Below are 13,826 nucleotides of genomic sequence, written 5' to 3'. Positions count from 1 at the left end.
CGGTAGCCACTTCAAACAACCCTAGTTCGAAACTCTGATGTGCCTCTTTTTTTTTTGCCTATTTCTTAAACTAGTTTATGCTTTTGTACATTAACATTGACAATCGGGTCCCACCATTAATGACGGACTAATGTATCACGAATTCAATTTCGTCAACAGGATTATCCGTGATGGTTAACCATGACGCGAGTTGATACCCTGATGCATGTATGATCATACGTGACAAAAAAGCCAATATGTCACCTACTTACCTTAATACATGATAGATCAAACATTTGTAATGAGGATATTTGTCACTGAATATGATATCTACCGTCCAAGAAACTGATACAACAGGTCTTAAGATGCCGTCTCGTTGTCGATGGGAACGTCGCCTTCCACTGAAGAATATTCTAGCTTTTAATGAGATACCAAAGTGTCAAACCTGAAGTTTGAACTTTGGTGGATTGAGGGTATCATTGCTCTCCTAACCATCCAACCACACGTTGGTTTTCCCATCCCCGGCCCAAATAGCTTGACTTCCTGCGTTTGTGTTCCTGGGCAGACAAACTAGGTCTAGTCAGTCAATGAATAATGCAAAAAAAAAAAAAGGATAGATGATTGGTTCCCTTGTGACGAATGGTGGCTAAGCTCCATATTAACATACGCGATTAATTAAGATTGTCAACTTGATGCATATGGTAAGAGTCAAAAAGAAATGAGCATCATGTGGAGTTTACGGAACAACATGTGCTGAAGGTTCTTGGCGAAAACTTCGAAAATTGGTACTAGATGATTGATTACTTAATAGTAGTGAAAGGCTAAGGACGTTGTATGAACAAACAAAATTAGTAGTACTGCCAAGTTGACTCGTAAGTTTATCAATAAATAATAGCGTGCAAGGGAATTGTAGAGAATATAAATTGCTCTTAAGAAATGTCGTATCTAATCATCGCAGGAGTACAAATATGCCAAGAGATGGACGTGAGAAGTTGACAAATGCAGTATTCTCTCGCGCGATGTCACTCCAAATGGAGTACAATGTTGTTCAGTTGAGGAATAGTTTTAAAAATGTATACCCGCGCGCGCTGTCACTCCAATCTCATAGTCTCTCTCGTTCCCTCTTGGAGCGTTGAGGCAAACCGGGAGCAGCCATGATTCGCGGCCAGCCTTCTTTCCCGACTCCACGACGGTCGTCGCCATCACCGGTGACCAGGAGATCCAGTGCATTCGCGGCTTTCTTGCCCGGCGCCGGTGACAGCGATACCAGCCAGCCACGCGGCATCTTCCCCGGCACCGGTAGCGTCCATATCAGGTGGCCTAGTCTGGGTTTTCGCCGTCGACTCCAAGCTAGGTTCAAGCCTGCCGCCGGCCGTGTCGTCGATGACACCAGCGCTGTGGAACTCAGATCCGGAGGTGCACCGTGCTCGCGTCTGGCGGTCGTGACCACAAGGTGATTTCCTCGCGTCCGGCCCTGTTATCACTCGCATCTTCTCACATATGTGGGTGATATATATAGCCACGTTCTCTTGTGCGCATAGTGTTGGTTTCTAATCCCATTCTTTCGCGGTTTGTTCTTTTGATCTAGCTGTACGTGCAACGACGTACACTGCCAGCTCCGGGGCTCCTCGATTTTATTTGTCCTGATGACTAGCTAGCTTCTCGTTCATGGTTTGTGCAGGCCTGTAAAGAGGGAGCTGATCCACCCCCGTCCCGTGTGCAACAGACCGAACATCGGGGTCCCCGCCCAAGTCGGCGGGTCAGCCCAGCCCAGCCCAGCGCCAAGAAGGAGACCGGATCGATGTGAGAAGCGGATAACGGGAGCAGGGAAGGGGAGTACCGAAGGTGTTGGTGTTTTTTTTTTTTCTTTTTTCATTCACGCGGAACCCCGGAGAAGCAGCAGCCCCTCAAGAGAAACAGCCTGGTCAGCAGACCCTCTGGCACCGACCCGCGCGTGCCTAGCTCCCCTTGACATGGACCTTTCTTTTTCTACTCTACGTTCCATTGCTGCGAATGAATTCTGGCCGACTAACCGGCGGCAGCCGGGATTTGAGGATAAAACATTTAAAATTTAGCTACGCTAGTTTCATCAACATTTAAAATTCCGGCCACCATCTCCGCCGTCCACCACGATTCCCATACTACCGCCCGCGAGCCATCACAGGGATCAGATCCTCATCTCACGCACAGCAGCTCCTCCGCGATCAGATCCTCGTCTCACCCGCAGTAGCTCGCCGGAGGCCTCCGCAGCTCCCACGCCGTCTCGTCTTCTTCTTGCTCTCGCTCAGCTCCAATCTTTTCCGATGCTGCCGATCATCCGCTCCACCAGGGCGGCCGCAGGTTATCCGGGCCAAAAGTGAATTAACTAGAACTGAATGTAAAAGTTTGTTTAACCACTCACAGCCAACATCGCGAACAATGCCGTCCGCTTTTCTTTTTTTTGTTTCCATGGATCTCTCCGACGAAGTAGCGGAAGCGCCAAGTGGAAATGTCATGGTCATGCACCTGTGATTTTTGTTCCTGGTTTGGGTTTTCCGCATTAACTATTTGACTCATGTTTACTTGATTATATTCTATATTTTCATGTTTGGTCAGCATAGATCCTTACTTACCAATTCAGACGAAAAACAAAAGCCTGTACCCGCAAAAATAAAAAAAGCCTGCATCCCAGATAAATTTAGCTAGTACTACTGTACCTACACTTCTTCTATACCACAGGGCCAGCAGCACATCTCTCCATTCCGATTCCTTTACTCGCACGGAAAGAATACAAACAACTCGACTTGGCGGCAGGGCTCGGAAATAATACAAACAACTCGACCTCCAGGTTTAACATTCCAAACATAGTATCAAAACACCACCGCCGCGTCCAGACAAGCTCACCTTAAACATGTATCTACACCAACTAGAGACCTCCACCACCACCACAGCAACCTCATGCTTCTCCAGCCTCCTCCGTTGCCAACTGGAACCTGCAAGACCACAACACGGCCAACAAAGATTAACCTCCAACCGGGAAAGGTTACAGTTACTAACCATTATTTCACCATCTCAACTGCCCAACCCAGCTACTGCTTCAAAAAAATGATGCTAAAAGAGGTAATCTGTACATTTTGCACTACATCTTCTAATGGTGCAGAGGGCAAAAAAGTAACAAAAGGCAATAAGGCCAATCATAATAAACGGCAAATGAACCAATTATGCCCTTTCGCAACAAGGACAGTACATGGTGAAACAGATTGCCAGCAACACATTCTTCTACAAATTGTAACTGACAAAACCGAGACAAATACAGTACGCATTCAGGCTTTATAACTCACAAAATATCTATCTACTTTGTTGAACCACTAGTCCAGATCAGCTCCAAAAAGCTCCAGGTTAATTCAGCTCACATTCGATGCAAGCCAGGTTTAAGCTTTACATTCATCAACTCGACCAAACAACTAGTTTAATAAATACAAGAGTATAGGGATCACCAAAACCCACAAGTGTAGGGATCACAAGACCACTTCATCAGAGAAGCAACTCAGTATGGATGCGCACATTTAGGAATAAAATTTCCATGTACACCACAAAAGCAGCAGCAAGAAAATTAACCAGAAAATACTCCCAACACAGGACTAAAGCAAAATATATATATACATGTTCTTCCTTTGGAGCATACAGGTTGTCAAGTAACAAATCATGCACAGAAACTGTGTTACCTAGGTGCCATGGCACACACGCTGTCGCAGGTATGCCCGATACAAACTAGCACCAAAGAGCCAGTAGTACTCAGGGGAGATAACCAAACCAAGCACTGATATGAAAAGAATCAAACAATCATCCAATGGAAATGAACATTTCGATAACTGAATAATGCCATATCTCTGCACCAAAGTAGTACTACTTGAATTCACTCAGATAATTGCATAAGTTGCTTTGCCGAGGAAAGAAACAAACATCTCTAGTCCAAAAAGATAAGCTTTGTTATTACTTAAAATTTTGGAGCTTCTATTATGTACTGCGTTCAGCCCCTACTACTTTAGCAACAGACCACATTTAACAAACATACAAGCTTTGATTTGGTAACAGACCAACACAGATTAACCTCCAAATGGAAAACGTAACAACTACTAAACATTATTTCACTTATTGATTTGGATAGAGAAATGATCACCTGTTTATCTCCACAAGTTAGTTTATCTCGTCCCCTTCCATCAGGACATCTTCCAGTTTGCTGCATCATAGTAGTGCATTCAAAAAGAACAACGTGTAACCATCAATTGTCAAAGATTAACAAATCTGGAAGCTGTTGTCATGCACTCTTGAGTCATTCAACTTACCATCACTCTTTTATTTTCATCCTTCAGTACTGCATGCTGTTCTTCTTGGCCACAGTCTTGTTTTCTTTCAGCACTTGTATTTCCTACATGGTGCACAAAGAGTGAGTCAGCAACTGAGTGCAAAATCTTTCACAAAAACGTGCAATATGGGATGCAATCATAAAAATGGCATTGGTCCTCACTCTAAATGGCCTATGAATTGTTCTCTTGAGCTTTTCCCTTGCTCTGTTTTCACTGGGATACCACATTACTAACATCAGCTTCCGTACTCTATATTCACTGGGATGCAAAATCTTGCCGATTTGAGGCTTGCTTTGTCAGCTGATCACCATACAACACATTCTTTTTGTCGCCGGTGTCGTGATCATTAGGCTGTAATGGTGTTCCTCCTCCTCACGCTTCCCCTACGAGGCCTCCTCCCAATGTCGCTCTCTTCAGTTCCTCCTCCTCCGATGAGCTTTGAACCTGAAAATGAACAAGTTTTTAGTACTGTCTATGCATAGCAAACAGCAAACAGTCAAAAGAAAAAAGAAGCACAACTACTAAGCCTACACATCTACAGCAAACAAAAATAGCAAAATGGAAACCCTGAAAGATAGCATGTACCAATTTGAGTAGCACGGTCATAATTTCCAAAGCTCTCCTTTTTTGTTCTAATTTTAGATTGTAAAAAACATGTACAGCAAACATAATTAGGAGGCATACACTCAGACCTAACTGCACCAACCCATGCATGAAGCAATTCATGAAGCATCCGATGTTCTCAAATTATTATTCTGTGTTGGATTAAAAAAGGTGCAAGCTCTTACTACCTCAACACACAAAATAAACATAGATATGAATGAGGGATTTACTAGCTCTCCTCCCTTTGGCAGAAGAAGGGCTGTCGGTGGAGGCTAGGAGCAGTAGCAGCATGCTTGGATCATCAGCTTTGTCGCCTCTCAGGTCTTGGTCGGAACAGCGAGGAGGCTAGAGCAGGAGCACACATGGTAGAGAAACGTACAATACAGAGCATCAAAGACCATGAACCAATGGAATCATCTACATCAGGCTCACAATGTGCATGAGAAAATATGGGAGTAAAATGAACAAATTATGCACATAAATCAAACACAGCAGATGCCCAACTTGAGATACTAGGAACCCTTATGCATCAAATTCGCTACAGAATTAAGCATGGATATTATTAACACTACGCACTTTGCGATAGATTCAGCCAGGTAGCACTAACAAATCATCCGCTGCAAGTCTTAGTTCATATCAGCGCAAGCAAAACACAAATGTATAACAATCGAACCACCAAATGGAGAAGATATTCTAGCCTCTACTACTTTCTGCACTACCATGTAGAAAACAAATTTAGTAATTTGCATGTCAGCAAATACAATATGTGACCACACAGATGCATTAAGCAGACAAGGAAAACTACTTAATCATTCTATTTGTATTTGAACAAATACAGTATGTGGCCCCAGAGCAGGCGAGCAAAACTATTTAATCATTCTTTTTCGGTACCACATGCATCAACGATTTGCACAACACTTGACTAGTAACAATATTCAGCACCCAAATAAATCATAGGCAGACAGAGAAAAATTTCGACCTTGAGATGCCAAATAAATCATAGGACATCTCCCTTCCAGCTAGGACTGATCCTACTGGTTGCTACCGCCTCTCTGTCCCCCACCACGAGCATCCCGCCGTGGCTGCTGCCATCGGAGGCGTCGGTGAAGGCCAGGGTCGCATCTGCCCCGCGCGGAGCCGCCGCGGTCACCACCACCCGCTGCAGGGGCGCCACCGTCGTCGTGGACTTCCTGCTCCTCCGCCGGTGACGCCCAATCTTCGCTCCGCCTCACCAAAATCATCTGCCGCGCCGCCGCCCGCCATGGAGGAAAAAGGCCGAAGCTTTCTCCAGGGGGTGCCCGATTTGGGTGGCTCCAATGGGTGGGATAGAGAGAGGGGGTTCCGGGGAGGTGGTCGGCGGGGAGAGGAGTTGCCGGCGGCGCAAATGGGTTCGGTGGGAGGGAGGAAGCGATTTTGTTTCGGTGGGTGGGCTCGAGTTTTGCTCAGCTTTGCAATGGCTAATCCCACGGATCAAGGAGGAAGCAACACACAAAACAAAATCTGGGAGTATATATATAGAATTAGAATTAATGTGTCGTGATTTTAGGGGTGAGTTGTTTTCCCCACCCAATCAACTTCCTAGTTTATAGGGGAGAGCCATCCTGGAAATTAATTACGGGCACAAAATTTATTGATGGAATGGGGTAGTACTACCACTAGTATTTGTTTTTACCCAATCAACTGCCGAGTTTATAGCAAGTAATCCGGGTAAATAATTAATTTGGGGTGTGGCTAAAGTAATAACTTGCCAAAATGTTTTAGCTGCCGATGACCGAGGCAACGCCGCCGACAATCCCAGGCCGGCCGAGGCAACACTGCGAGACGCGTTGCAACCGGTCGACCCTCCATCGGCGACAACCAAGATCACACACTGGGAAAGGAGAAGTCCGACCTAGGGCTTGCACCCATCTGGTCCATCCCACCTCGCACCTCCACCGCTGGCTGGCATGGCCCATCGCCAACGGCCACCACCACCATCACAAGGACGCCGCCCCAGACTGGCGCCTAGGTCACCGTCCGCCGCGCCGCCGATGTCCTAGGCGCGCCGCCGCTCACGACGACGGGCGCACCGCTCATGCCGCCACTCATCGAGCAACCAGCACGCCGTGGTGCCCAGCGAGCGCACCACACCTAACTGGGGAGGATCCTTCCCGCGTCAATCCATCCCGCCAGGGGACAAGCAGGCCCCACCGCCGCCGGCAACGACCAGGCAGAGCCCGGCCACGCCCCATGGCAGCGGCGGGAGAAGGAAGGAGGGGGGCTGGTGGCGGCAGCTATCTAGGGTTTCCCCACGTCGCCACACGCGGGCGAGAGGAGGAAACCTAATAATCGTTACGAACCTCAAAGTTTCCAGATTAAACCATGATCACCAATCATGTTTTGCTAAACCTTTGTTTGTTGATGGCCCATGGCTGCCCTCCACCTAATAATCGTCGCGGCCGTCCAGTTCAATAAGATTTGAAATCCATCCAAGTGTTTTTAAAATATTCCAAACAGTCTTTAACTCTGTAGCCTTGTGAAGTCTGGTGCTTGGTATGCTGACATTTGATCATCAATATGCAGGATCTGCCCTTCAGACCAAAGTACCTTGTGACTTTCACGGCAGCATGGTATGGGTGGATCGCTGGAGGGATCGATGTTTCATCTGGGTCAAAGTACATTCTTTCGGGGGGACGTTTCAGCTAGAATAGTGGAGATTACCGCTCAGCCCAAAACGAAAATTTTGGCACTATATTTGGAAACTAATTAAATCCCAATCGATCCAATTATTACGGGGTCTCAATTTTCCCTTATTTCCCGCTATGTGTGCGTGTATGCATCTATGGTAGCAACGCTGCCTCTGTATGCACAAATGAAAGATAAGTGATATACTAATTCATCCTCCGCAGACCAATGTACCTTCTCATCTGATCGACCTGGTCCATTTGAGACACATAGTACTCAAAATTTTGCCATGACCTTTCCTTTTTTGCAACATTCAGACCACAAATCAAACAATATAGTAGTAGAATAAATGTTCGTACAGCCACACGATCCAACCTTGCTGACAAGTCTAACGCAAAGAAACGCAAGCTAGGAACAAACATCACACACGTGCACATTTACCAAATTGTTACAACTTCCAAAGCCTGGAGCATTACAAAAATGGATTTTACAACATCGAGTACTACCGAATATTACAAGGACCGAAAAGCGGCACTACACACGACGGGACACCTGGTTCGCGCTTCCCAACTACAGCACCAAGAAGATTACATGCAGAAAGTGAAAGGATCTGGGCAGGTCCTTCTTTGTAGCCTTCTTGCTCTTCTTTCTTTACATGCTGAAAAAAAGGAAGTTTTGTTACTCTTTCTTATTAAAACTAGGAACATCCAGCACAGGCATCAATGAGCTTCCTAACAGAATTCATTTTAGGAATCAGCTAAGCAAAACAATAATAATCCCGGCACTAAATATGGATCGGAACTTAGCCACTTTAGTGCAGATCAGCTCCAAACAAGCGTAACCAGACACATTAATAATAGTAACTCAAGATCAAGGTTCGGCCCAAATTATATGAAAATTTTGGTTTAGTGTGACTCCAGGTTCTACCTCTAGCTTCAAACATTAATCTAAACAGATAGCTTCAAACAGGTGCAACCAGCCTCTTGAAAACAACGCATAGCATGATCTCAAAGAAATGGAAAGGACATAAGAGGTGACACTCTCGTAACACCAACTTATAGCCATGGTATGGTCCTAAACCAGCCTCAACTAAATCAAGAGTTGGTGTCATGGCTACCAGAGTACTCACCTAAATCCACGGATTCGAAGAAGAAGGGAGATCCGGCCATGGCTACCCTCTGGGCCAGCTCCACTTATCCCTGGAATACAAAAACGAAAAGCCAAATTATTTTGGAGCTCAAGTTACAGGAATCAGGAACTGGTCTAATTCCAAACTTCTAATTTACACACGGAACTGATAAAGCTAAAACAATTTCCAAGAAAGGCAACAGATCCTTATCGATGATTGATTCTGCTTCCTATCTAGCACTTGTCAACAATTACTTCTTTCTACTTGTTTACAAAGATCAGCGTGATTTTATCTAATAAATAGAACTAGTCATTAAGCCACTAAGTAGCAAGGATGTTCAAAATTAATTAGCAAGGGAGTGCTCAAAATTTTGGCAAAACCTTGCCTGTTTTTTGGACATCCAAACCTACACAGCAAATATCATACTTCAATTAAGAAAATGGTGCATACGACACAGCCCATGTGACACAGACATATAATCAACGAAAATCTCCGCATCACCGGTCAATACCGGGCATACAACATAACATGCATCATAACCAGTTCATTAAGGCGCTAGAAAGGAAGCCGACCAAGCTTGTCCCCAGGGTCTTCCAGCTTCCTTCCAAGTGATGGCCTGCAGCCACAGGTTCCAGCTGCGACACGTGTCTCTCATTTAGTCCTCATTTTCCTTGAACAAGAACAAAACATGATGGTCAGCTATGGCGGATTTAGCAAGAAGGATCAGATTTCGAAATTGGTCTAACATGTCAATAGAATTGTAAAACACCAATACAAACATGGCTTGATGGTGTCACGGATCATCATGTCAAAAACAAGACTTGTGGAGACTTGAATGTACTATGTCATCTATATCATAAATCCACGGAGTCTAGTGCCAAGTCTTCCCGTGGACTCACCTAAACCCACGGAGTCGAAAAAGAAGGCCACCGCATCCTTCCAGCCGGATCTGGCAGCCATCGCTACCTCCTGACAAGCTCCAGCTCCACTTCTCCCCTGATAAATACAAAAAACAAAAGGAAAATTTATTTTCGAGCTCTAGTTACATGAATCAGGGGCAAAGATATCATCTCGAGCACATGGCTAATCAGCGAGAGAACTAGGCAACAATCAACGTCATGGCAAAGCTGATGCATGGCAGCATACCAAGTGACTCTAGCATCTTATCACACTCATCTAGAATGAAATGCCTGACATTCTTACAACTATATGCTCACGTGTGAGAGGTGCACACTGACAATGTCATCGTGGGGAAGAACTAGGTTCGTGCACGGCAGGAAGATGGGGGAAAGGTGAGGACCTTATTCTGTGGGCGTCGCCGTGGTCGGGTTCTCCTGGACGATCATGTCCAGGTCGCCGACTCATGGTGCGTGGTCGTCGGCGTCTCCTTGGCCGTGCTGGCGAGCACACAGTCACCAGCAGAGCAGCAGATGGGGGAGGCCGGCCATGACCCCCTCCAAAATTTCTGCACGGGACAGAGCATGAGCAATAGGAATAAAATCAAGGTCAGGAAACGGAGATCGGGACTTGACCGAGGAGGGAGAGGTAGACGCGGACGCCATGGAGGAGGTCCAGCGCCGGCTTGAGCCTCGGGCGGTGCTCCTCGACGGCGACGGCTTGAGCCTCGGGCGGTGCTACTCGACGGCGACGGCGTGTCCAGGAGGCGATGAGCAAGGGTTGGACAGCGGGGCGGAGGGAATTTGGTGGGTGGGGATGTCCGGCATCGAGGGAGATGGGTGGGCGGCGAGCGGCGGCCGGCGGCAGGAGTTGAGGCGGCGGCGAGGGGAAGTTGGAGGATGCGCTTCGTTTGGCCCAAAACAAAACCTAGATGAGGACCTCTCGTCTTGGCCCAACTCAATAATTTCGATGGCTTTTTTTTCATGTGAATTTTGGAATTTCAGATAGCGCGGGATTCTGCCAATTAGACGAGTCACTTTACTCACCTACCATAAGATCGATCAAGTGTCCAAAAATTGAAAGGATTTTTAGCAGCATGCATCCTGGCTCACGTATACGCTCAATTGAATCAATCGAGCTAGCTTCATAGTATATACGCTCCAAACTTGGAATTCAACCATACATCCACGCACACGAGTCCACTGAGTTTACACTACTGGTGTAACACCACTAACTCTATAAATCAAGCTACTAGTATATCTTCAAGCGGATATTCACTTCGGCTCAGACTAACTTTGTAGCACTTGATTAGACAGTCAAATTATTAAGAACGGCGACATTTTTATGATATATTGAGAATGGTAAAGTCGGTGAGAAATCAGATTTAATTTCCATGCAGATTAATTTAGACATTATTATATGCTTTTTCACCAGCTAAAAATTAGTTAGCGCCACGAATCAAAAATTAATTAATATTAGTGCTCAGAATTTAGTTATCATCAAAATTGGAATCTCTACATCATATCGGAAGTTTCGCTTGAGTTAATTTCTAGTGTTTGACGAAACGCGTGCTCCTTTTAACCCGTAAATTAAGTCGAGAAACCATGAATCACAAGATCACTCTAAACTATAATAAAGTTTACGGATTGATAATTCTATGCTACGATCACCATATGTAGCAGGAGTGTCATGGGCAAAGCTAGCTAGAGTAGTAGGCTAGTACCCAAGTTCGGTTTGAAGGAAAGGAAATAGACGCTGGATTTAACAATTGCTTATTGCGTGCACTAATTAATTGCATATGTCTCATTTCTTGAAATACTCCCTCCCTGTATAAAATGTTATTTAGATTTATCTATTTTTATATATATTTATAGACATTTTTTTAAGGCATATTTGTATGGACAGAGGTAATAGCATTAATTATCCGGCCATGTGTCCACGTAGAAACTTTTTTGACCAAGTAGTAACCCCCAATTCCACGCCATCGACCCCAATTCTTGCAAGAACTTGACATATTTTTTGGAGTTTTCACGTTCCTGTGACCTATTATAACACAAATAAAAAAGGAAGGTCACATGAAATCACCACTTTCAACGAAGAGCTGGGAGTTAGACGTCACGGGTCCCAGGGGACAGGGTTTCGATTCAAATTGCACGAGGAATGGTCAAAACTCTTATTCTCGTTGACTATCTCACGCGAAGATTTCGGACTCATAGTTCATAACCCCACTTTTGAGGCCACTAGCCGGTCTCTTGTAAGTGCTTTGCCTCTTTTAGGGATTTCATGTTGCTATGATCGACCCATTATGATACAACGAAAGAGGAAAGCCACATTGAATCACCACATTCAACGAAAATATACTAGGTAATATGAAACTCACATGGAATCACCACTTTCGATGGACAACTACAAGGTAGACGTCGCGGGTCCCAAGGAACAAGGTTTCCCCTAAAATCACGTGTGGAATGGTCAAAACTCTTACTCTCGTTCATGGGGGTGATGGGAATTTAAGTGTGGTGTAAATAAGAAAGACCAATACATAACTATGAAGTGGCACTTTCTTCGTAAACATGATTGTCTCGTGTGAAGTTTCTCGACTCATAGTGCATAGCATCCACTTCAACTCCAATAGCCAATCTCTTGTAAGTACTTGGCCTCTTTTGGGATTTCATGTTCTTATACCCATCATGACACAATAAAAGAGGAAAGTCACATTGAATCGCCACTTTCCATGGAAAGCTAATGGGTGATATGAAACTCACATGGAATCAACACTTTTGATGGACAGCTACAAGGTGGTTCGCGGGACCCAAGGAACAAGGTTTCTCCTAAAATTGCGCGAGGAAGGGTAAAAAATCTTCCCCTTTTGATTGAGGTCATGATATGGGTATAGAAGGGTGGTGTAAAAAGACAATACACAACTCTAAAGTGACACTTATTTCACACTTAAAGACACTATAAGTCACGGAGCTTTTAGATTTGTGGTGCAAAAAACTACGCTCCGAGACCACAAACCCAACTCCTATAAAGGGGTACCTAGTTCACAAAAATAACTACCCTAGAAAGGAAATTCTAGACTGATAGTGCAAAACGCTCACTTCGAAGCCACTCGCACAACTTTTGTAAGAACTTGGCCTCTTTTGCGGGGTTTCATGGTATTGCGACCCATTATAACTCAAAAAATGTAAAGTTACGTGGAATTAGCACTCTCGATGGAAAGCTAGGGGGAAACATCACGGGGCCTGCAAAACAGAGGAACACATGAAATCATGCCAAAACCCATTGAAAACTCTTCCCTTGTGGTATGGGGCCCTAATATGAGTATATATGGGTTTTCTAAAGCGAACAAGACAAACATAACTTTGATGTAGCAGCCGATTCACAAATAGGACTATTATACATACAAGTTATGGGCTAATGGTGCATAACCTCAATTCGAGGCCATTGACACTACTATTGTAAGAACTTGATCTTTTTTCATTTTTATGTTCTTATGACATTTTGAAATAATGCATATAGAAAATTCACATGGAATCTCAAGTTCTGACGGGAATCCAATGGGTAGATGTTGTGGGGGCCATGGAATAGGGTTTCAGATGAAATCGAGAGAGCAAGGTTGTGAAACCCACCCATCTTGCATGTTCCTGTGACCTATTATAACACAAATAAAAAGGAAGGTCACATGAAATCACCACTTTCAACGAAGAGATGGGAGTTAGACGTCGTGGGTTCCATGGGACAGGGTTTCGATTCAAATTGCACGAGGAATGGTCAAAACTCTTATTCTCGTTGACTATCTCACGTGAAGATTCCGGACTCATAGTGCACTTTCGAGGCCACTGGCCGATCTCTTGTAAGCGCTTTGCCTCTTTTGGGGATTTCATGTTGCTATGACCCATTATGACAGAACGAAAGAGGAAAGCCACATTGAATCACCACATTCGATGAAAAGATACTAGGTAATATGAAATTCACATGGAATCACCACTTTCGATGGACAATTACAAGGTAGACATCGCGGGTCCCAAGGAACAAGGTTTTCCCTAAAATAGCATGTGGGATGGTCAAAACTCTTACTCTCGTTCATGGGGGTGATATGGGTATTTAAATGTGGTGTAAATAAGAAAGACCAATACATAACTATGAAGTGGCACTTCCTTCGCAAACATGACTATCTCGTGTGAAGTTTCTGGACTCATAGTGCATAG

At 44.8% G+C, this 13,826-nt stretch overlaps 1 protein-coding gene and 1 long non-coding RNA gene across 5 annotated transcripts in view; both read right to left on the bottom strand.

The window, feature by feature from the left end:
- Positions 1 to 6,405, bottom strand: part of LOC139829867 (uncharacterized) — an 81,259-nt gene extending 74,854 nt beyond the window's left edge. Inside the window, exon 1 of the mRNA XM_071824751.1 lies at positions 5,937 to 6,405. The gene's annotated coding sequence lies outside the window, so the exon portion shown is untranslated. The remainder of the gene's footprint in view (positions 1 to 5,936) is intronic.
- A 1,499-nt stretch (positions 6,406 to 7,904) lies between these two features.
- LOC139834261 (uncharacterized) lies at positions 7,905 to 10,559 on the bottom strand. Of its 4 annotated transcripts, XR_011750014.1 has the most exons (7): positions 10,345 to 10,559; positions 10,254 to 10,309; positions 10,022 to 10,186; positions 9,621 to 9,717; positions 9,294 to 9,391; positions 8,722 to 8,791; positions 7,905 to 8,250 (listed from the first exon to the last, which is right to left on the bottom strand). It is a non-coding gene; the product is annotated as an uncharacterized lncRNA (long non-coding RNA). The 4 variants fall into 4 exon arrangements; XR_011750012.1 differs by having other exon boundaries at positions 10,022 to 10,309; XR_011750013.1 differs by having other exon boundaries at positions 10,254 to 10,557.
- Between the last annotated feature and the right edge of the window lie 3,267 nt (positions 10,560 to 13,826).

Source organism: Lolium perenne, unplaced genomic scaffold (assembly GCF_019359855.2).
Source record: "Lolium perenne isolate Kyuss_39 unplaced genomic scaffold, Kyuss_2.0 unplaced10, whole genome shotgun sequence".
NCBI lineage: Eukaryota > Viridiplantae > Streptophyta > Magnoliopsida > Poales > Poaceae > Lolium > Lolium perenne.
The sequence above is the reverse complement of the archived record's forward strand: the minus strand, read 5'-3'. Positions and strand labels throughout refer to the sequence as shown.